General features: G+C 60.4%; 1 protein-coding gene across 1 annotated transcript in view; it reads right to left on the minus strand.

Moving 5' to 3' along the window:
- OSBPL5 (oxysterol binding protein like 5) overlaps positions 1-21,746 on the minus strand; it is a 68,825-nt gene extending 47,079 nt beyond the window's left edge. Inside the window, exon 1 of the mRNA XM_089914344.1 lies at positions 21,265-21,746. The gene's annotated coding sequence lies outside the window, so the exon portion shown is untranslated. The remainder of the gene's footprint in view (positions 1-21,264) is intronic.
- Positions 21,747-24,006: the final 2,260 nt, after the last annotated feature.

Below are 24,006 nucleotides of genomic sequence, written 5' to 3' on the forward strand. Positions count from 1 at the left end.
GGTCTTAGTTGCGGCATGTGGGATCTAGTTCCCTGACCAGGGATCGAACCCGGGCCCCCTGCACTGGGAGCGCGGAATCCCAACCACTGGACCACCAGGGTTCTCGAGGGTTGCGAAGATCTGTTCTGGCTCCGGCCCAGCACCGGCTGGGGACCCCGAGGCTGGGAAGGGCTGTGTCCCCTGGAGCCCGAGCATCCCAGGGGTGTGTTCTCGGGGGCCGACTTCTCAAGGTGCTATCACAGACTCGAGCCCCCCACTCCGACCCAGCAAGAATCGAGTATCATTTTACAGGCGAGGCCTGGGCAGGGAGGGGGCCCGAGGCTGACGGGGTCTGAATGGAACCCAGGCCTGTGGCCCTTCTGGGACGAGCGGTGGTCCATCACATGCTTTCTCTGTGTCATCACTGGAGGAAAGTCACACTGCCCAGCGGTGCTCCCTGATGATTCGGGTGGGCTGAGGGGGCTGTCTGGGGAGTCCCCGTTAGAGAACAGTGGAGGGGGCTGCCCGCTGCCCCCCGGGTCACGCCAGCCCCAGCAGCGTCGGCCCCAGAGCCCAGGGCAACCGATGATCACTTCTAACTGACGCTTACATCGGGGAAACCCGGACGGACATCTGGAGCTGGTGGAGGCCCGGGAGGTGAGCAGTGTGCTCTGTGGGAGGGTGGAAAGGGGTCTCTAAAGATCTGAGGGCCCTTGCAAGGGAGGGGGAGAGAAGATATAAGCGGAGACCCCAGCCTGAGAGGGGGCTGGGCTGCAGCAACATGGTGGCCGGGGCCCCCGATGGGCATGGCTGCTGGACCCGGGGACAGGGCGTCTGGCTGGTTCCCACCGTCCGGCTGGCTTGGGCCCTGGGTTTCCGCTGCACTTTGGGTTACGTGTCTTCGGCAGAACCGCTGAGCCGCCGGCACGTGGTGCTGGGGAGCAGGTAGGTTTCTCCTCGGGAAGGGGGCTGATCTTGGGGTCCCTCCAAGGCCCGGGAGAGGATGGCGTTGGCCTTTGCAGGGCCTGGCACAGAGAAGCACGGACCGCGAGAGTATCAGGGGCGTGGAGCCCATAAACCGAGGGGGCCTGGCGCCTCTATTGCTCATGTGTCCCCCACGCCCCTGGTTTGCAGGGGGAGCTGAGAGTTTAGACGTGGCTCGGCTGAGGACAGAGGGGTCTTGTTGCCCCAGTGCCCCCCAAAGCCCAGTGATGAGTAAGGACCGTGCTCCTCAGAGAGGGGACGGGCACGCACAGCGGACCGGGGCTGGGGGAGGCTAGGTGGTGGGGCGGGTCCAGGCCCCAGCTCTGCCCCCGGGGATCCTGCCCAGGCTTCAGTTTTCAGGGAGAAGAACTCCACGGGCTCAGCCCTCCCCCCAGCTCCAAAGTGAGAATAATGAGTCGCGGTCACAGGAAAGGTGGCTTCTGCGCAGACCGGGCGTGTGTGACCAGGCTTACGACTCGCTGGGTCCCCAGGGCATGGGGGCGGGTGTCGTCCTGCAGCCGAGCCTCGGGCAGCCTGCCCTCGGTGTAGCTTCAGCGAGCCCCTCCTTCTCCAGTGGCAGAGGTCTGGCCAGCCTGGTCAGGCCTGCTCCAGGGGCTGGGCTGGACAGCGGTCTGGAGGGGTCCAGGTGATCCTGGCAGAGGTCCCAGGAGGAGGTGGCGCTCGGCTGCAGCCCTCGGGGTCGGATGTGTTTTACACTCTGTGTCCCCAAGGGCTGAGCACAGGACCTGCCTCTGCTGGTCAGCCTGACCTGACCTCGAGCGCTCAGGCAGGGCCAGTCACAGACCGAGGCCGGCCCAGGGCGACAGACTATGGCCTGCTGCTCGGCGGGAAGCCCCCTGCTTTCAGGCTGCTCCTTTGTGCCCTATGGGTCAGCCCAGCGGACACCCCATGAGCACACAGCCCTGAGGAGGGACGGAGGGAGGGGAAGGCGCACAGCCTCTTTGGAGGGTCGTTTGTGAGCGTGAATCAAAGTGTCAAGCACGAGCGTCCCTTGAGCCAATGATCCGACTTCCAGAAATTTACTATGGGGCGTGAAATCCATGTAGACAATATCTGTGCCAAGAGACACGTGTGGGAGGATTTGCTCTGCAGGGCTATTTTCAGGAGTGAAAGTACCCACCGACAGGTAGGTGGCGAGTAAACGAAGGGACGTGGGTGCAGCGGATGCCAAACGTGGCCACGGAGACCACGCTGCGGACTCGAAAGGGATGTGCCAAGGAGTGGGCTGTCCTCAGAGGCTCCAGGGCGCGGTGACGGAAGCCATCAACCCGTGAGTGTGTAAATCAGTCCATACGACTTTCTCCGTCTCGTCTGCTCTCCACGAAGAGCGCGCGCCCGTTTTACTGCGGAGCACGCCCCCGGCAGAGCTGTCAGCAGCCCGAAAGCAAACCAGAAGAAGCAAGAGATGCTGGGCCTCCAGGGGGCGGGAGGAGCTCTTGGCCCGGACTCGGGGAACTCGGGGGAACGTGGTCTTGCAATGGCAGGTGGCCCGAGGGCCTTGGAGGAGCGTGGGGAAGCCTGGGGTCCCTCTCGCCCAGCTGGACCCCCTCTCTGGGAGCCAACAACCCCATACTCCCCCCACTTGCACGGCCCCTCCACCTCCAGGCCGGAGTGGACCGGAGCCTGCTCTCCAGATGCCCACGGCCGCCCCAGCCTCACCGAGAGGCCCTCAGCTCCTAGCACCTGGCAGGGCCGGTGTCTGGCCCAGGGCCACTCCCCTGGGCTGTTCCCCCAATCCTAGCTCTTCGTCTCCTGTTCTTCACATGAGCCCCCCCCCCAACCCCGCACCAGGTCTCAGAACCTCTGCTGCGGCATCTCCTCCATTCCTGGGAGCAGTACCCCAGGTGGGGCACCCGGCTTGTCCCTGCAGCCCCAGTGCCCGGGGAGCATTCGGCAAGTAGCATGTACTAATGGTGATGCTCCTGGGGGGGGATGGAGGTGGGGGTGATCTGACCGAGTGGGATGTGTATCCATTAGGCGCTCAGGAACCAGACTCGGCTGACTAAGGAAGTAACCTCTCCACCTTCAGAGCTGCTCCAAGGGGCCATGAACAGACGGGGGGCAGGGGGCACGCGGGAGAGCACAGCAGAGGCAGAGGCTGGGGACGCACGGCCCAGGGGCCCATCCCGGGACTCCGCCAGGCAGGGAGGAAACAGCGCCTGGAGTCTCTCCTGAGGGTCTTCGGGGAGGGTGGGCTTGACCCCTCCAGGAGCTCCTCGAGGTCATGGGGGCTGTCCGGGGTGTGACCTTCCAGAACCTTCCCCACTGCCTTCTGCTCCCCAGCACTGTGTGTGGATGGCCACGGGGCCCTGCCCTGGAAACCCCGCACAGACAGACCTGGAGGGGAACCTGGGGACACCTCCACCCTGAACACGTGCTCTACGGCGGTTATGAAGGCCGGCGACAAAAGAAGGAGAAAGCGGGGGTGAAGGTCAGGAGGTGAGCACGAAGCTCTATTTTAAACCCGAGTCCAGGGAGATGAGGTGCAGCTGCGCCCGTCCGGGGTCGGCTCTGGGGACCGCGGGGCATCGAGGGAGCCTCTGTTACACTGTCCTCTCCGCCTTCGTATTTCACATTTTCCGTGATACAGAGTCAAAAAGGAGAGGCTCAAAGCTCTCTCTTGAAAGCTTAAAGGGAGAATTTAATAAAAGCCTTGAAAGGAGAGAAGAAATTCACATAACATTAGAGTCCTGTCCTCACCCCATCCCCCAAACAAGGCTCAGAGTTTAAAAGACTAAAAACAAGCCAGGTGCCTCTGAGGACATTGAAAAGGTGACAGCCAGCCGATCAGAGGCTGCACCCCGGGGAAAAGCCAGTGCTCCCTCCCCGAAATGGGGAAGGTGATCCAGATTCAGAGTCAGCCAGGTAACGAGTGGGAAGAACAGCTGGGGGTCCCCGGTGCCCGCCGCTCGGTGGGCTGCAGCGTCCCAAGAGCATGGACCCCCAGCGGCTGGGCCCCCGCCTCGCCCACTGCAGAGCGGTCTGGGGCCCTCCGGCCCTGCCCTAGGCCTTTCACAGACTCCGGCCTGATTATGTGGGTCTCCCGGCTGTCCAGGGCGTATCTCCTGATTCACAACAGCCCCCCAAGATCAGCAACACCCCACCAGAGGCCCCGAGCCGGAAACCTGGCAGAGGCTGGGAGCGGGGGCCCGGGTGCTGCCCTCAGCTCCCACCGGCCTGGGTTGGGGGCGGTCACCCCTCGGAGGCCATCTCTCCAGCAGGCTGCCCTGCTGGGCGGCCTAGACAGCGCTGCAACACGTGCTGGGGCAGGGGACTCTGGCAGCAAGCCCCTCGTCACTTCCCTCCCCACTACCACCACCGCCGGGACCCCGCTCCTCGGCCCTGCCCGCGGGGCTGCCGTGTGGCCGGTCAGCAGGCTCGGAGCCCGCGCAGCCCGTACGGACGGTTCACGGCCAAACAGCACGCTTGTGCCCACTTTGGTCGGGCGCACACCGCAGCCTCTCCCAGGCTCCTGGGTTTACGTCCTCTGGGACCTCCTAGGAGGCAACCCCACCACCAAGAGGTGAGGCCAGGCGCTGACCAGAGCCGACGGCCAGCGGGTCGGGTGGCTCGAGCCCTCGGCCCCCGCGCCGGCGCACGCCCGTGTGCCCCCAAGGTGAGGGCAGCCCCCAACCCTGCTCCCTTTCTTCCTCTTTGATCATCAAAACGACCCGGCTCTCGCCGACGTGTCAACGGGCAGTCCCTGCCCTGGCCGGGCGCCCGGCAGCTTGGGGTACGGCCAGCCTGGTCACTGGGCCCTGCCGAGGGTGTCCTAAGTGCCGGGTGCTGGTACACAGCTGTGCGAGGCCCTTGTCTCCCTTTTCCACCCTGAGCGCTCACCCCCGCGCCCCTACACGATGACGCAGGCCTCTGAACCCGATCGGCTGCCGATTCCCCCGCTCGTGTCACCGCAGCCTCCTGAGTGGTCCCTGCGGCCCGGGGAGCCAGCGCCCCAGGTCTGAGCAGAAAGGGCTGCAGGACCAGGGAGAGGCGTGCCCAGGGCAGCTCCTACCGCAACCAGGCAGCCAGGAGTTGCCCTCAGGAGCCAGAGTCCCAGGGCCCCAGGGAAGGAGCTGGCACGTTTCTTGCCTTCTAAGAGGCTCTTTTGAAAGAGTGTTTTTCGGTTCCCAGGTAAACACAGGTGACACAAGCACAGCTGCTCTTCCCCGGTTCACTCCCCAGGGCCTGGGACCCGCTGAGAGTCTCGCAGGAGGGGAGGAACCAGGGGCCCTTGAGCGCGGAGCGAGGACCTGGCCCGGGGGTGGGCATGCCTGGTGCACCCAGGCCTGGCCGATCGCTTTAGCAGGACACAGGGAACTGTGGACCTGGAGGGGTTCATGTCTCAGGCGCAGGTCAGCGGCCAGGAGGCCAAGGACCACGATGTCCCACCTCCAGATACCGGGGCCAGCGACCTGTGCCCCGCGGGTGTGGGTGCTGTGAGAGCTCACTGGACGAACGCTGGTCCAGGGGAAGCAGGACACATCCCATCCCTTGGCGGGGAGGTCTCCCCAGCAGTCACACCCAGCTCAGCCAGGCGCCCGAGCGGTCCTTGCCTCTCCGGAGGCCCAAACGATCTCATCTGTATAATAAGGCAGCCCCCCGACCCCGCATCCAGGATCGCTGGGAGGACAATGTGGCCACATCCGTGATGTCACCCCTGTCTCCAGAGTGCCATCCCCTCTCCTTCCCACCGTTCGGTCAGTCAGAGCCCAGCTCTTAACCACCACGTCTCCAGGAGTCCCAGCAAGCTCCTGGCCACTGCCCACTGTGGCCACCCACTCCTGGGTGCGGCGGGTGTGATGAGGCCCCCCCCAAAAGGTATGTCGACATCCCAACCCCTGGGACCTGTGAAAGTGACCTTCTTTGGAAATAGGGTTTCTGCAGATGTGACCGAGTGAAGATGAGGCTGCATTGGAGCAGGGTGGGTCCTGGTCCAATGACCGTGTCCTTATAAGAGAAGAACAGGACACAGAGACACAGGAGGAGGCCAGGTGACCACAGAGGCAGAGGCTGGAGGGACGCGGCCACAAGTCCAGGGATGCCCGGGTTCCCCAGAAGCTGGGAGAGGCAGGAAGCTTCCTCCCCCAGAGTCTTCAGAAGGAGCGGCTCACCTGCCCACACCTTGATTTCAGAATCTGGCTTCCAGAACTGGGAGAGAACAAGTTTCTGTGGTTTTAAAGCCGCCCCGCGTGCGCGACCTTCACGCGGCAACGCAGATCCTGCGTGCCGCAACTAGAGACCCGACGCAGCCAAATAAATAAATAAATAAATATTTTTTTTAAAAAAGCTGCCCCACGAGTGGTCCTTTGTTATAGCCTCCCTGGACACTCACACTAGGGGTTCAAAACTGGCCTGAACCAAAGGTGAGTGTGTGGACACTGAAAGGACGCCGCTGAGGGACCCTGTGCCCCTGGGCGCTGCTGACACGGCAGGAGAGTCACTGCTCCATGCAGCAGATGTGCAGACCTCGAGTGAAGCTGACCTGGGCGCCTCTTCCCTGTTCCCCATCTGGGGCACGTCCACGCCAGCCCCTGCCTTGTCCGTCCCCCACGAGAAGCGAGGCTGAGGGGGAGCGCACCATCCCGGCACGAACCCAACAGAGGAAGCCGGTGTTCCCTGGAGAAGGGCCCACGACTCAGCAGATGCCAGCCCATCCCTGGGGAGGGGTCTCCAGGCAACGCGGCGACACTGCGCTGGGCACCCTGGTGGCCCCCTCGCTGAGGTCACCTCCCAGTCTCCGAGCAGCAGGGTCTCCGTCCCACCCTGTCCACTCCTAGGAAAAAGCCAGCTCTCAAAGCCCCTCGAATCGGCCACTGAAGCCCCCTCTGCGTCCTGAGCCAGACCCGAAATAAGCACGTCACACATTTCTAAAACGTGGGCAGACACCGGATGCAGCCAGGTGATGCAGGGGTGCATTAGTCATCACTGGTCTCAGTGGGAAAGCGTCTCTTTTTTCATTTCTCTTTCCAGCCTCCTGAGGGTGTCAAGGGAGAGAAGTCTGGGTCTTTATTGCAGCTCCATCATCGCGAATCTCTCTACTTAACAGAAGCAGGGCAGCCTTGGGCACAAAGCTACTGCAGACAAAACGAGGAGAGCGACCGATGGTACAGTTTGGTGTTTCACGCTTGCTTGTGCATTTTTATATTACCTGCTATTTATTACATGTGAGGAAGGCTTTCTAACTGCAGCAACAGTTTAAAGTTTCTCTTAGATACACATTTATTTAAGTAAAAATAAGTGGGTGGACTTAACCATGTTCTAAAATACCAGTATAGGTGGTTTTGGACCACAGAGGTGCAACTCGGGAAGCTGTTCCAAAAATGCTGGAAGCTGCTCCGAGCGGGCCCCTCCTGGTCAGGAGGCCCCTGTGGTCCCTTCACCCAGAGCAGGAACACGGCCTGGGTTGTCACGGGTCCCGTTCCCAGGGCTCCACCCAGAGCAGCTTCTCTTCTAAGCTTCATTTATTATAAAATAAAATGTAAATACAGAAAACCACACAGACGTTCGGCTTCATGAGCTCCTCTAGACAAACACTCTGCGGCCACCACCCAGGTCAGAAGTCAGCGCTGCCCAGTCACCCCAGGAGCCCATCTGGCACGAGTCCCGGCCACGGCCCCGCCGCCGGTCCTCCCAGACCCTCACCTTCACCTTTACGATTTCATCATCCAGGGTGCATCCCGAGGGTCCAACTGTGAGGCCCCCTTCTAAGTCTCTTAATCTGCGGTCCCCCTCATTCCCTTCCTTTGCCTTTCAGTTGATCTGGGGCACCCGGTGTCCGACCTGCGCGGGGCTTCTGGACTTACCAGCTGGCGGAGCAGGCAAGGCATGGACCGTCTCTGAGCCCTGGTTTCACACCCGAAGCTGGCACTGCCAGGCACCTCACAGCTGGTCCTGAGTTTGAACAGAGGGGGTGCCTGTACTATACCCCGAAATTCTGGGTTCCAGTGGGCACTTGATACCCATCGGTTATTGCGAACAACCCGGAAGAGCCCTACTGGGTTTTGAACGAGATGCAGAACACGGACAAAAGCAAGCCTCTCGGCAGCCGTGAAGGGAAGCATCACAGAGCATCTCGGCTGTGGTTTTGCTCACGACTCCCTGACACATCTCGGCCCTCCTTCAGCTCCTACTCACTCTTGCTTTGCACACATTTCTAACAGTCTTCTTCATCAAGTCCATCCCAGATACGGGCGGACCAGAAGCCGAAACAAGTTGTTTTTTAAGGAAAGAAATAACTGACAACCCCTACGACAAGAAGTTTAAGAAAAGGTGTCTGGGGCCTTTTAGCACAGGGACAAACAGCCCCGCACGAGGCAGCGTCCCTCCAGGGCTTCGGTGTCACGGCAGCGTCATCAGGTGAGCTGGCTCCAATCCCGGCCTGTCATGTACCACGGTGAGGGCGGGGGGTGACTTTGGCAGGCTTCCTCACCTCTCTGAGCCTCAGCGTTCCCACCTGTGAACTGGGGGTGGTAACAGAACTCACCACATACGGTGGTTTTAAAGATTAAAGGAGCTAGACCATGTCAAGAGCCCTCAACAAAATGTTAAGCATTAGAAAAAATTAATCGTTGTAATGACCCAAGTCACCAGGAAAAGGGTTAAATTATTTCTCGTTTATACCTTAAGCCTGCAAGGCATCACGTGGGTAAAGCAGTGTAGAAAGATTTCCCCTGAACACGATAAGGTTTTTTTTTTTTTTGCGGTACGCGGGCCTCTCACCGTTGTGGCCTCTCCCGTTGCGGAGCACAGGCTCCGGACGCGCAGGCTCAGCGGCCATGGCTCACGGGCCCAGCCGCTCCACGGCATGTGGGATGTTCCCGGACCGGGGCACGAACCCGTGTCCCCTGCATCGGCAGGCGGACTCTCAACCACTGCGCACCGGGGAAGCCCATGATAAGGTTTTTAAAGGTCAGGGGCTGAGCCGGGTAAGCTGCCCTGGTCAGGGAGAGGCCCCCATGGCCTGAAGGAGCGGGTGTCTGGGGTCCATGGGTTCTACGGGGTTATTCCTGCCCATCAGGCCAACTGGGGCCCGGCCAGAGGCGGGATGCTCCAGGCTTGGCCGGGAAGTGGTGAATGGTCACGTCGGAGAGAACAGGCTTGCCGGAGATAAACAGCATGTTCCTTGTGCTTTTGAGATTTAAAAATAAACTAAAAAGCAGACACAGTTTAAAAATAATGAACAGGCAGGAGGGGAGTCATTTGCCTGTGTGTCTTCCTCCCATTATTTGTTAAACCGCAGTTTAAAAACTGACCGCCAGCCCAGCCTGCAGCTCCGGTGGCCGGGGCCGGGGTGGGGGGGTGGGGGTGCACGAGCTGGCGGGGCGCTCAGCGGGGCTGGTGGTGGCCGCACGTGGGGGAAGCCCCTCAGGGACCCACCTGGCGTGGAAGAAGTCGTTTTTCCCTTTTCTGCTGCGTTTGGAGCTTCAGTAGGAAGCCCATAAGGTCAGGCCTAGTAGGCACCCCTGGGACCACCTCCTGAAACAGCAACTGCTACCAACAGCTGAGTACCTGCTCCCCCTCCTGAGTTCTGGGTGGAGGTCTCCACAGGCCCTACGCGGCGCCCAGAGGGCACCCGTCAGGTCTGGTAACAGGGAGGGGCAGGGGACCCCTGGGGACCCCCGCCAGCACTGCAGAGAACAGGGCAGGAGAGCACACTCGGCCAGCTCTCAGGACTCTGCACACAGCTGCTGGTACAGGAAGGTCTGTGAGCGTCAGAACGGACGGCCCACTGCTGCAGCGTCCCCTTGTCCACCTAGCCTGAAGGAAAGGCCACATTTGGCTTCCCCAGGGCCACTGCAGAGGGTGTCTGCTGAACTGGACAGCGGGCAATGGTGATGGGGGAGCTGATCCGGGCCTGGGATGCTGTGGCCGGGAGAGGATGGCCTGGCAGGTGGGAAGGCCAGAGGGCAGCAGGACCTGATGGCCACAGGCGTGCCGACCCTACAAACGCCCACGACTCGCCTGATTGGACTTCCTGCCCACAGGTGGAGCTCAGACCCAGGGAAGCTCAACGGCTCCGTGTGTGTGTGATTCTCGTACCGTGTGGTGTGGGCCTCTGGCTCCATCCCAGGTGCACGTGCTGAAAATGCTGGCCAAGGGCGCCCGGGCAGCTATAAAACAGTCAAGATCTAAGGGAGTGAAATCTGAAAACATTTCTGCACATTTATGGGTGTTAAAGGTTCTGATGGCCTCAAAATCCTACTCCCTGCAAACGTGTGGGCTGCACAGGAAATAAAAATAGAATCGCAGCCCAGGAATCTGTTGATGAGCTCTCCCACTGCGCTGGGCGCCCAAGGTTATGGCCACCCCATTGCCCACGGTCAGGGCTGAATTGTGTCCTCCAAATTCATTTGCTGGAGTCCTAACCCTCAGTCTCTCAGATGTGACTGTTTCTGGAGATGGGTCTTTAAAGAGGTGATTAAGGTAAAATGAGGTCACTAGGGTGGGTCCTAATCCCACAGGACTGGGTTCCTTATAAGAAGAGGAGGTCAGGGGACTTCCCTGGTGGTGCAGTGGATAAGACTCCGCGCTCCCAATGCAGGGGGCCCGGGTTCGATCCCTGGTCAGTGGACTAGATCCCACATGCATGCCGCAACTAAGAGTTTACACGCCGCAACTAAGGAGCCCGCCTGCCGCAACTAAGGAGCCAGCGAGCCGCAACTAAGACCCGGCGCAACCAAATAAATAAATAAACAAATAAAAAGAGGAGATCAGGACACAGACACACACAGAAGGACAACCTTGTAAGGACACAGGGAGGAGACAGCCATCTATACGCCGAGGAGAGAGGCCTCAGGAGGACTCAGCCCTGCGCACGTCTGGATCTGGGATTCCACCCTCCAGGGCTGGAGACAATGAATGTCTGTTGTTTAAGCCGCCCCAGCTGTGGTGTTTATTATAGTAGCAACCCTGGCCGACCTATACACACACACAAGCAGGCTTCCCCGAGATGGACGGGTCAGCACCCAGCACCCTTGGGAAAAGGGGCATCTCCCTGGCCATACCTGGGGGATGGAGGAGATGAAGCTTCTCTCCCAGGATGGATGCCGGGCAGAAGGGCCCAAATCCTGCCTGGGCCACTTTCCAGCTGGTGGCTGTGGACCAGAGTGGCCCCAAGCACCCAAAGGGCTGGTGCACCAGCATCACCAATGGTCTCTGCACCCAGGCCCCAGGAGACCAGACAACCAGGCAGCAGCCCTCCCGCCAGTGATCAGCTTCTGCGTAACAGCCACGTGGAAACACCGTGGTCTGGGACTTGGCCGCCATCTGTGCCCCATTTTTGGCATGGGGGGGTGGGGCTGTGTTTCAAGCTGGGCACCTCTGTGCTCTAACCAGCTCCAGGCAGGGCCTGCAGATCCTCAGCCAGACCCGCCCTCCCCGGACCCTTGCCGTCTCAGGTTCAGCCTACTTTTTTTCCAGCTTAATTGAGGTATAATCAACAAATAAAAGGGTAAAATATTGAAAGTGTACATCACGCTGATTCGATACACGTTCCACTGAGAAAGGCTTCCTCCCACCCAGTTAATTAGCACATCTATCCGCTTACACAGTTATTTACTTTTTCTTGGTGAGAACATTTCAATTCTACTCTCCTAGTGAATTTCAATTATACAATGGAGTCATCAACTACGGGCATCATGTTACATATAGTTCTTGTTTTTAATGAACAGAACGTGCTGGTCGCTGAGCGACCCCTTGGGAGACCCTGGCAAACATCTTGTTCCGTGTGCCCTTGGGAGTTGATGTTCAGCCTGCAGCCCAGGCAGAGGTGGGGAGAAAGACCTCCGTCCGGTGGGATTCAAGAGGACTGACACAGCAGGCGGGTCCCCAAGGCCAGGAGAGTCTACAGACTGGCTTAGAAAGATCGTCTCAACCCCAGCCAGAACGGTGAGCCGAGGACCCCGCCCTACCGGGAGACGCAGCCCCTGCCCACCCACCTGGGCCAGGTCCTGGGAAGAGCCCCCCACCCCACGCCGGTGCTGGGAGCTTTGTTACTTCTCGCTCACCGGGTGTCCTCCTTCTCCATCTGCTGCAGGGTAAAGGCCGGCTCCCCCCACGTGTGCTGGGGCATCAATGGAAGCCACTTGGCCACACCCAGTGGGCTGCTCACGTGCTCACCCTGGGACCCCGAGACGCCACCGCAGGCCAATATCCCAGAGAAGCACCTGTCTACGTGCCCCAGGAGACCCAACGCAGGACATGCTCCAGGGATAAGACGGAAACTACCCAACGTCCTTCCACAGAGGAGTGGAAATAAGTCCTGACTTATATATAGAAAATAAGGATAGTGAACGAGGCATAGGCACTCATAACTGCATGGCTCAAAAGAAGTTGCAAAAGCCTGCGTATACGGGTTTTTGCAACTTCTCCGTGACTCCGAAGTTATGGGAAATAAGCAGGGGCGTGAAGGGAGAGCGGCAGTCATGCGACATCTGTCAAGGAGCCAGAGGGTCCTGTATTTGTTAGTGGATTCATCCATATATAGCAACGGCACAAAAACACGCTGGGATGTCAGCTTGGCAACCCCCGGGGGGAGGGCGATCAGGGGCCCGTCCTGCGCTGGAACTTCGGGCTCCCAGCCTGAAGCAAGCAGAGCCAGAGACCAAGACCTTGATGAGGCGGGATCGGTTTTATTCTTTTCTGTGGTTTCTAGGTGTAAATCTTTCCCACTCATTAATATTAATCAAAGCTTTAATCAGTGATAAGGAGATGGCTCCTCCCTGCTGGCAGAGCCTCGGCCAGATGAGGGCCGGCGGCTGCAGCATCTCTGGGGGCCGGCTCTGGGCTTCAAGCATATCCTCCTCCTGCCTCCGAGGCTGGCGTTGCCATGCCCATTTCACAGATGGGAAAACTGAGGCCTGGAGCTTGAGGGACTTGTCCAGGGCTCTCTGGCTAGTGACGTGTCCGAGTGGCGGGGGACTCCCACTGAGCCCACGCTCTAACCACCACGCCACTCGGCGTCTATGTGGTCAGACGGGTGGCTCCAGAACCCCCACAGCAGGTCAGGAGCGCTTTTCAGGGGCGCTGTTTACAGACTCGGGCATCTGGCTTAACCGCGCTCCCTGCCTCCGCCTGAAAACGAAACACCCAAACCAAACGAACAGAAGCAGCAGCTCGCTGACTTGCCAGGAAAACAAGTGACATTTCCCCAGCAAGTGGAAGGAGGCGAGGGCTTGGCCTGGGGCTCCGGCTGGAGACCCAACCCCCAGCCCGTGAGAAGAAGGCTGAGAGGACAAAGAAGTGGTGTGTCCACAACGGAATGCTACTCAGCCACGAGAAAAGACGAAATCCTGCCCATTTGAGACGACACGGACGGACCTCGAGGGCACTATGCTACTGAAACAAGTCAGACAGATAAAGACGAATGCTGTAGGATCTCATTCATGTGGAATCCAACAGACAAACAAACCAACAAACAAAAAACCCAAAATGAACGATAAAGCAAACCAAACCCAAACACACAAGTAGATACAGAGAACACAGCAGTGGTTGGTAGGGGGCCGGGCACGGGGGTGCAAAATGGGTAAAGGAGATCAACAGTATGGGACCGGGTGGAGACCATTTTTGGTGGTGAGCATGTTGTGGCGTACCCAGAGCTCGAAATACAATGTACACACTGTATATACACATGAAACTTACATGCTGTTTTAAACCAATGTTGCCTCAATTTAAAAAAATCTTTAAAATATTACATATAGTATTTTCTAGCAAAAAAAAAAAAAGGGCAGATAAGGGGTGAGGTGGACCCACGCAGGGCCCGCAGACAAAGTGCTGGCCAGGGCTGCGCTGGCCAGGCACCTGGCGTTCCCTGCACAACAGCCTGGACGCCGACCCCACTGTGCCCGAGGGTCAGCGCCCGAGACGGAGCCGAGGGAGGGCTTTCCAGGCAAGGGATCAGCATATGCTAAGGCACAGAGGTGCTGAGTCACATCAGAGTGAGCGCCCGGCGATCTGCGAGAGCAGAGCAGAGGGCGGGGCCCTGCCCCAAGACTGAGAAAGCCTCCCCTCTGATGAGGTGAAGGAAAGCCGGCCCAGCCCGGCCAGCTCTGGGCAGCTGGAAGGTTCTCCTGCAGGACGGGCCTTGGCAGCTGCGGGTGGTGGATGCCCACTGCCAGGGAGAGAGAGCTGCACGGCTGCATGCAGGGCATGGAGGGGGTCCCAATGGTCAGGCCCAGCACTGAGACTGCCCCTCGGAGGGGAACGCCTCTACCCCCCTCCCTGGGAGCCTCCAGAGCCAGCCTGCTGACCAGCAAGGATGATCCACAGTGGCCACTGGAATGGATCAGCGACCAGGCCCTGTCCCCGGGCGGCCTCACTCCCAGGATCGCACAGTGGGGCTGAAGTCTTAAATTCTAAGTCAAGGTGTCATCTTCTTGCAAACCCAAACTAACCCAGCCTCCCGGGCCCAAGGGCTGGGTCTCTTCCTGGCAGCCTTTGGCGTCCTACCCTTTGGGTTCTGCCCTTCCAGGGGTCCTGCCCTTCAGGGGCGGCTGCAGTCCAGAGGCAGCATGGAGGCCTCAGAGCAGGGGCCACCTGTGCTCTGTCGCAGGAGCCCAAAGCGGAAACAGTGTGGGTGGGCTGGAGTGGGCGAGGGCTCCTTCCAAGTGGGCTGCTCTCTCTCTGCTCCGGGAGAAGGGGGTGGAGGATGACAGAAGCGGCAGCAGGTTCTACAAAGGGCTCACGCCGGGTGGCCCATGTGGGCGGACTGCAGGGAGGCAGGGGTGAGGGGCCGGCAGCAGGCAGCCGCTTTGGTGACAGGAAGTCATGTGTGGTGCCTGAGGGAGAGGGGGAGAGTTTTCCAACCATCGGTCTTGTGGCTTTCACCCTTTTTTTGGCCACGCTGCGTGGCTTGCAGGATCTTTGTTCCCCGAAAAGGGACTGAACTGTGGCCCCAGCAGTGAGAGCGTGGAGTCCTAACCACTGGACCGCCAGAGAATTCCTGTGGCTTTCACACTTTTAAAAATTGGTGGAAACTTTTTTCCATATAAAACTTGCTGTGAGACGTGGATGGAGCTAGAGGCTGTCATACAGAGTGAAGTAAGTTAGAAAGAGAAAACTATCGTAAATAAACGCATATATGTGGAACCTAGAAAAATGGTACAGATGAATCGGTTTGCAGGGCAGAAATAGACACACAGATGTAGAGAACAAACGTATGGACACCAAGGGGGGAAAGTGGTGGGGTGGGATGAATTGGGAGATCGGGATTGACATGTATACATTGATGTGTATAAAATAGATAAATAATAAGAACCTGCTGTATAAAAAATAAATAAAATAAAATTCAAAAATTCAAAAAAAAAAAAAAAAAAACACACCAAAAACTTGCTGTGTAGCTCCAGGCTAAAACAGCTGGAAGGGCAGGTGCTGGGGACCTGAGCCGTCCAGAGAACCTGGGCCTTGGGCAGTGAGCTGGGGCTCTGGATGCCCCTTCCCTCCCAGCTCCTGCACCATCACCACCTGTCTGGGGGACACAGGAATGTGGAACACAGGATGTCAGGGATCGGGGAGCCTTACAGACGGGGAAACGGAGGCCCAGTGAGGACAGCACGGAGATCTTGCCATGCTCTGGGCTGCGGTCTCCTTGCCTCTCTAATGGAAGCTGGGTGGACCCTGTGAGCCCCTGGACCTCAACCTCAGCTTTGTTTGGGGAGGGGAGATGAGAGGGCTCAGGTGAGAGTTTTGCACTCACTCTGAAGCCAGAGAACAAAGCATCAGGGCCGAGGCCCCTTTCTGTGGGTCAGTTTCTGCCCAGGAGATGGGCACATGCTAAAGGTCAGCTGGGGGGTGGAGCTCTCAGTCCTGGGGGTGGGGTTCTCACTGCACCTGCGCTCATCTTTGGGCATTAATGTGAAGCCCCAGCTCTCCCTCCCCACCCCCAGCACCCCCAGGCCCTACCATGCACCTGGCCTCGGGCCTACAAGGAGGTCTGGTTCCTAACCCACAAGGAGCTAAGGCAGAGTACCAACACGGGGCCAATGGTCACCCGTCTCATGACTTCTCATGGGACTGCTGTGGGCCCGGATTACAGATAGGGAAACAGAGCTTTAGGGGGTAGAGAAACTGCTGGCCCCAGGACTTGGGGTTAAGAATCCCTGAGCCGCTTCCTTGGCCTGGCCTCCAAATCCACCGTGATCCCTGACACCATCAACCCCTGAGACCCTGGCCAGCCTCTGCGTCGTCCTCCAGCCCCAGGCCTGTACCAGGGCACCAGGGGCCTGCTCAGTTCAGCCCAGGCCGGGCCGGCAGACGGGGCGGCGGGCATCCAGGCACCCCTCGGGAACAGGGTTACGCAGGAGAGCCTGTCCTGTCACTCTGGGTTGGCTGAGTGCTGACCCGGAGAGGGCCCCGGTCAGGGCCACTGCAGAGGTGGACGCAGAGGCGTCCTGAACGGGCAGGGGCTCCGTGCACGGCCACCCCGACCACGTTCTCACAGCCCTGCGCCAGATGCCACACTGGCCTTTAGGTTCCAACTGGGAGGCGTGGGGTTCCCCCCATCCCCTGTCTCCTGGGGCTGGGGTGAGAAGCCCACAAGCCCAGGGTCCATGGGAGGACCTGCAAGGGCCCCCGACCCCTGGGTGTCACCCCAAGGGCGGCTGAGGACTGACCATGAAGCCCGCCCCACCCCCGGTCCAGAGACCCTTCTTGTCTCTGAAAGCAGCAAAGGGATAAAAACACATTCGGTAAACGTGTCGGTAAATAACAAAAAGCCTGTCCCTGGTCTCTCTGACCCAGAACGTTTGGTCCTCAAGTCTGCAGACCTCAGACACAGTGCGCACTACCCCCCACTCCACCCCGCTGGATTTGGGTGACTCCTGAGTGGGGTGGGTGGAGATGAGGTTCATCCTACAGGGAAGGCAGTCGGCCTTCCTGTCCCAGCTGCTCACCCTCCGGCCCCTCCCTCTGGCCTCCTGGGGAAGCGGGAGAGGACACAGCCACCTGGAGCCGCCCTAGCAGCCTCAGGCGCAGCCCCGGTGACAGACCCCGGGGACCCCAGCCCTTTAATGGCCTCTGCCGTATTCACCCCAATAGGCGGGCACCGAATCCCCCACCGCCCCATCCTCCCCGCTCCTGCGCCGCCGAGCAGGCCTGGCCCTTTAAGCCACCTCCCCTGCGCCGCATTCACCCCAATAGGCGGGCACATCAATACGGCCGCGTGATCCCTCCCCTTGGCAGACTGCCTTTCCTCGAGTGGAAGCCACTGAAAACGGGTTCATGGTGGCTGTGGCCAAGCCAGCCACCGCCCCTGCCCACTGTTGGCCGAGGATCGGGCGGCCTCCCTCCCTCCTGGTTCAGAAGCCTGGCCCGTCCCTGCTGGGCCATCCCCTCCCTCTGCCTTCCTGGGCGTTTGCCTACTCCCGGTCTCCTCCCCTCCTCGGCCTCGGACAAGAGAAAGTGACCCCCAGCTGGTCACAAGGGTCAGCAGCCTGTGGAACGGGGCGGCCCCAAATCCCCTCCTGATGTGCTCATTAAGCCTGTGAAATATCCCTCTCATTGGGATAGGGGCAGCACTGCTCCGTTGTGAGGCCAGGACACCCCCCTGCAGCCCTTCATCCCAGCCAGGGCCAGGGAGGGCCCGGACAGTCCAGGCCACCTCCATTCGCCCAGTGAACTCTGCACACGATACTTCTAATCCAGGGATGGCAGGACCCCTGGGAAGGCGGGCAAGCTGGATCCATCTCTCCTAGGACAGAGGGCACGGGCTGGTCAGGTGTCCTGCCTGTCAACGCTGGTGAGGTCCACAGACCTGAGGGAGATGCAGAATGGGGCATCCCCAGGCGAAGACAATTCTACAGCTTCACATGAGCATCCACTGTGTGCCAGGCCCGGGGGACAGAGCCCTGAGCAGACATCCAGGCAATGAGTGAAGGCTGACCTACGTGCCAACAGTGCCCGCCTGCTCGACTGAACAGATACAGGATGGAGATGGTTCCAGAAATGCATGGATCACGGTGCTAAGAAAATGAAACCCAGCACCTTCGAATGGAGGCTTCAGTCAGGAGCAGAGGCCAGTCTGGAGAGAAGAGTGGGTGTGAGGTGGGCTTGGGAGTTTAGCAAAGTACTAGCTCTGAGGTTTTCGACAAAGGTCCTGTGAGTCCCTTGGCGCGGGCCAACCAGGCTCATGTCCTGAGTGGTGCGGACGGTCTCTCACTGGCTGGATGACCCAGATAACCTTGGCAATTCTCTCACCTCCCCAGGGCCCTGGCCCGGTGGTTCCGAGGCCCCTCCCAATGGTCCTCGAGCCTCCCTCTCTGAATCCCAAGGGTATGTGATACTGGCGCAGGGATTCCCTTCTTGGGTATTCCTGGGGCACTTCCAGGCAGCCCCACATCTCGGTCCTGCAGCATTTCTTAACCTTGACGGCTCATTCCCCAGCTACCTCACTGGACAGAGAACTCTAAGCCAGAGACCTCGTGTCCCAGACGCAGTCCCATCCAAGCCTGGCCTTCAATGGGGCAGGTCCTGACCACACAGCGGATGCCCACTGCCCTCGGCATAGACGCCAATATATGCCAACTTCACACCCACGGGCACACAGGAGCCCTGGCCTGGAGCAACTGTGATGCTAAGAGGACACATAATCCAAAATCCAAGTCCTTTGTTCTCGACCACCACTACCATCCCTGGAGAAGTTTATCTGCTCACACGGCTGGGGAGCTGGTGAAGGTTACCGAGCCACCAAGGCCAGCCATAAACCCACAGAGAGCTCATCCCCCGTTGTAAGTTCTGCTTCCTCGACCTGCAGGCAGCTAGAAGCTCGGGGGCGTTAGGCTTCAAGCTCCAGATCCGCAATCCCATTGTCTGCTTGCACGCGTGTGGGGCAGGGCCCGGGGCCCCAGGAGGGTAGGCACTGAGTGTGTCTGTCTGGTCTGTCCTGCCAGCTGTGTTTAGAGATGGTGACAAAGCAGATGGGCCAGGCAAAGGCCCTCGAGTCCGGGCCTCGTCCTGGGGAGGAGGTTTGCCCCTCGTCATGGGGCAAATCCGGCACGGACAGCAATACTCTGTTCCTTGGTGACAGCTGCGAGCGGCACGCCTGGTGACCGTCCTTCTGCGCCTCCCAACCCCTGGCTCCCGACCCGACAGTGCCCACCTGGGCTTCTGCCTCCTGAGAGCCGCCAGGTGGTTCCATCCGATCCGTGGACCCCACGGTGGGCCCTGCACTTGACACCTCCCTTCAAGTCCAGACGACGGGGATCCTTTTGACGCACACCGTGCACCCCTGAACAGCCCCCAGTCCTGGGGTTCAGGTCTCACCCATGTAACCGTGAGCTACACTGCTTCCCAGCTGTGGCTGCACACCTGTCCCCTGAATGAATGGGAAGGGGGTAAGCACGCTTCCATCACCTTGGGTGAGCTCTCGTCCACCTGTGCATTGTGTGTGTGTATGCACGCACGCGTGCATGCGAGCCCACGCTGACTTAAGCACAGAATCATCAGAAAGTGCAAGTCCCCCAAACACAGCTGCCGAAGACACACCACAACCTTCAAACCACTGGCCTGTCACGCAGTCTTTCTTCCCACCCCCAGGTGCAGCTTGTCAGATGACTATCACAGCTCAGGGAGCTTCCAGGAAGAAAGATTTCAGGAGAGAAACTGATCCCCGAACTTCTGAGCACGGTAACGACCATTCTAGGGGAGGGGCTGCAGCCGGCGTTCTGAAAAGAGCCGGGAGCAAACCTCTGGAGACTTAGCTGATCCCCGGCCCAACTCAGGCCAGCCTGACACCCCCCCCCCCCCCCCCCCCGGGCCCAGGAAGGAGGGGCTTCCATCTGGCATCCAGCAAGCACCGCCCACGGGTCCACATCTGCACAGCAGCCTCCCCGGGACGAGGCCCGGACTCGAGGGCCTTTGCCTGGCCCATCTGCTTTGTCACCATCTCTAAACACAGCTGGCAGGGCAGACCAGACAGACACACTCAGTGCCTACCCTCCTGGGGCCCCGGGCCCTGCCCCACACGCGCGCAAGCAGACAATGGGATTGCGGATCTGGAGCTTGAAGCCTGACGCCCCTGAGCTGCCAGCTGCCTGCAAAGCCTGTCAAGTTCAAGGAGCGGCAAGGCCTCACACAGCCAAGAAAGTGCGTAAAAGCCACCCGACAAACCACTCGAGGGGAGGGTTTCTGCTGTCCGGGGCCCGGATCCACCTGGCGCACACATATCCAAGGGCGTCCACACCCAACCCAAAGGCTGTGCCCACGGCCCAGGCTGTGACAGCCCGGTCCTGCCTCTGGACCTGGCCTGGGAGAACATCACAGGGGTCGGCCTGTGAAAGGTACCTTGAAGGCTCAGGCAGACGGGCAGACACACATATAAAAGATCTCTGGTGTAGACGGACCCCCAAATGGCAAAAGCGCAGAAATCCAACCAGCTGCTTGGGCTGGGCCTGGCTCAGACCAAGGATGAGCAGGGCCAGAGAAGTCCACCTCCCTGTGGTGGGCCCTGTCCACACCCCCAGGAGCCATTCAGAATCCCAATTCCAGGGTCTTCCGACAGCACACAGCCCAGCTTGGGGGTTCCAAGTGGCAGTGGCTGGCCCCCAGGGCTGCTGACAGCCCCCTACCCCCACGTCCCACCCTCCCTTGGCCCCCAGGAATCGTCAAGTGCACAGTACCCTCGTGTAGACTCATGTCCCCTGAACAATTTCCAAGGCTCCCTGTCTTAGGGACTCAGTGGCCTAGAGATGGAGGGTCCGGGGGGTGGGTGACAGCAGAGGTCCTCCCCCTCAGCTCACGCAGCCCCTCACTCTGTGGACACAGACCAAGCCCCACGCTGGAAGGCCAGACGCTGATCCCAGACCCCATCCAGAGGCAGCAGGTCCCCTTCCCGCAGACCCTGCCCCTTCAAGATCCCCTGGGTCTGGGCTGAGCTGGGGACACAGACCCGGCTACTCTCCGCAGATGGACCCAGCCACCCTCCCTCCCCTCCCCGCTCCTTCAAGCCCCGAAAATGGGGAGCCCGGTTGCCCGCCGCTTCCCACACTCCGGCCCCACCCGCGCTCCAACCCGCCCGCCCGTGTCTGGGATCGTAGCCGCATCACCCCGGGCTCCCCGAGCGACGGCCCGGGTCGGGGCTCCCCAGCTCCGGCCACTGTCGGGGTCGGCCGGGCTACGCCCCAGTCCCCGGGGTCTGCGGGCTCCGGCGCGGGGCTCCCCCAGCCCCCTCAGCAGCCCCCCCCCCCCCGGCGGCCCGCTGGACGCTCCCGGCCCTCTGGGCCGCGGCCTCCTCCCCGCCCCCTCCTCGGTCCCTCCTCGTCCCCTCCTCGTCCCCCGCCGCGCTCCTACCGTGAGAAGCTGGGCCGGGCCGGGCCGGGCCGGGCCGGGCCGGGCGCGCGGGGGCTCAGCTGGCGGCGCGGCCCGGCTGCAGGAAATGCCAGAAGGCTGATCCAACCGCGGGAGCAGAGGGAGGGAGCGGAGGAGGGAGGAGAGGAGGCGGGGAGAGGGGCGGAGGGCGCGGCGGCCGCAAAACCCGGGCGGGATCGGCGAGCGGAGCGGGCGCGCCGGGACCCCAGTCCCTGCCTGGCGCGGCCTTGCCTCGCCGCCCTCTGCCTGGAGCGCCCGGCGCTCGGACGTCCCTCCGGAAACGGGGTGAGCGAGCGCTGGTGAGTGGGGTCAGCCTCCATGGGTTAGGGGTGCGGGAGGGCACATGATCACAGATTCTTGCAGGCTTCCAGCCCACCCTAGCCAGAGTGGGGGGGACCCCCTCTCTTTCCGAGCCCGAGAAACTGTCACCATTTCTCCCCCAGGCGGAAGCCACCAGAACACAAGAGGAAACCCAGACACCCGAGCCCTTTGTCCTTGTCCCACGTGTGGACCCCTGCCTCATACCCATGTTTCTCAGTGCATCTCTTTCTGAGGATTATTTTTTTTGGCCAGGAGCCCACCTTCTTGTGGATTTCCTCCTGTGTGAGTTCCCCTCACCTCTTCTGCCCCCAGGGAGCTTTTTAGACCCCTGAAGCCTTCCTGTATAGATGAGACACTCTAATGCCGCTAAACAACCGCGGGTAGGAGACGAGGAGGTTAGGGCTCTCCCCCAGCCCCCCTCCCACCCCGCCTGGAGGCAGGTGCCCTGCGACTCGGTCTGCAGAGCCTGCGGGGCCTTCCTCCAGCCACTGTTCCCCAGGGGCAGACCAGCTGAAGCTGGGCCCACCCACTGCCAGCCATCCCAGACCAGGTAGGGTGCGGGACTTTTCCAAACGGAATCTGTCAGTTGCTCCCTTCCAAGGGACAGGACTGACCCTCAGCAGAACCCCAGCACCTTATGTTGGGTGGAGAGTGCCTTAAGGGCAGCCCTGGAGACTGGTGGTCAGCGGGGTGCAGCTTGACCACCAGGCGGGGCATGGAGCCACACAGGGAGGCCCTTTCCAGCCCCTTGAGCTGGAGCAGGCTCTCAGGGGAGCGGCTGCAGGAAGTCCTACCTTAGCTCTGCCCCAGCCGGCCGAGTGGTGGCCCCGGACCAAACAGCCCGCAGCCTCAGCATCATGCCCACCCCATTGGGCCAGGTGGTGGTTCCTCCAGGGCATCAAAGCACCCCGGGTTAAGGGGTGGGGTGTGCTGCCTCGGCAGCTCTGGGCTCACCCCCGGGACGGTCCCACCCCACAGTCACCTTGCAAGGCCTTTGGATGCAGAACTGCTCAGCCAAGATGCTCAGGGCCAGGGTGGGAGCCCTCTGCCTCTTCAGGGGAGGGTCTGTGCAGCGCGGGGCCAACGAGCCCTGCCCGGATGCTCTTTGAAGCCTCTGCATGGAGCTGGATGCGTCTGCTGGCAGCCTGGCCCGTGGCTGGTCGTCAGGGCCAATCCACAGGGAATTTGGGGAAGAAAACAAAGCCTCTGTCCGCTGGGGTGGAGGTTTCAGGGCCCAAGTAGGGAAAGTCTCAGTCATTGTTGATGCTGCCTGTTTGAAGCGAGCTTGAGTTTATGCAATGACACTGCTGAGGTCAAATGGACACGTGGCCAAGTGCAGGGATGGGACAGAAAAGGCACAGAGATGGGCAGAGCCGGGGGCTGTCGGTGATGGCTCTGGGGACGCACTGGGCGGGCTTCACCGTCTAGGAGCTGCCGGGGCTTGGGCAAGTTCGTGAAGCTCTGTGCTCAGGTTTCCCCACCTGTCAAGGGGGGCGGTGCACAAGAGCATCTCACCCTGCAGGCTGCCGTGAGTCCCCGGGGTGAGAGGACTCCTCTAGTGAAGCCAGGGGAAGAAGTGGCTGGTACCGTCTCTGAAGTATAGCCACTGGCTTCTCACTCGGTTCTGAATTTATGATAATTCATATGATCTGTCTGTGAGAAGTAAGATTTTTTAAGTGCCTTTGCAAATACAGAGAACTTCACTCTTTCTCAGGCGGAATGTAATTAAAGTTAAGACTGTTTCCAAGTCTGGAGAACGGTCGGTGGTTCTCAGCTGGGCGAGTTTGGCCTCCCCTCTGGAGGTGACTTCCTTGGTTGTCACAGCTGGGGGTCCTACTGGCATCTAGTGGGTGGAGGCCAGGGAGGCCACTAAACACCCATCCACACCCAGGACGGTGGCCCGCAGGGGGAAGGATCAGGCCCCAAATGTCAGCAGTGCCGAGGCCGAGAGACCCTGCTCTAGAGTGAGCGCGCTTGTCACCGTTAGGGTCGCTCCTTCTGGGTGGTCGGTCCGTGGGGATTGCGGGAGACCCACAGCCTCCTGTTGATGGATCCCCCACCCTGTGCCCGATTCCGTGGCAAGGGGCTCTAGTCATATGGACTCGAATCCTCCCCACAGTCCCAGAGGGCAGGTCCTGACAGGCTCCATTTTACAGGCGGGGAAACAGAGGCACAGAGCCGAAAGTAATCGTCCCCCAGCAGCCTGCTCCAGGGCTGTGCTCCGAGTCTCTGTGCTCGGCCACCCCGTTAATGAAGACCCACAGGCTCAGAGGGGAACCCCTGGGGGGCCCTGCCCCTTCTGCTGCACCGGCTGCCTCACTGGGAAGGGTGGGTAGCCAGAACACGCTGGAACACACACGCCCGTCTCAGAGAGGGCGCCTCCCGGGTGGGCTGCGGGGGCTC

Source organism: Delphinapterus leucas, chromosome 7, assembly GCF_059928025.1.
Source record: "Delphinapterus leucas isolate spDelLeu-1000000601 "Yukka" chromosome 7, BTC_Dleu_Yukka2, whole genome shotgun sequence".
NCBI lineage: Eukaryota > Metazoa > Chordata > Mammalia > Artiodactyla > Monodontidae > Delphinapterus > Delphinapterus leucas.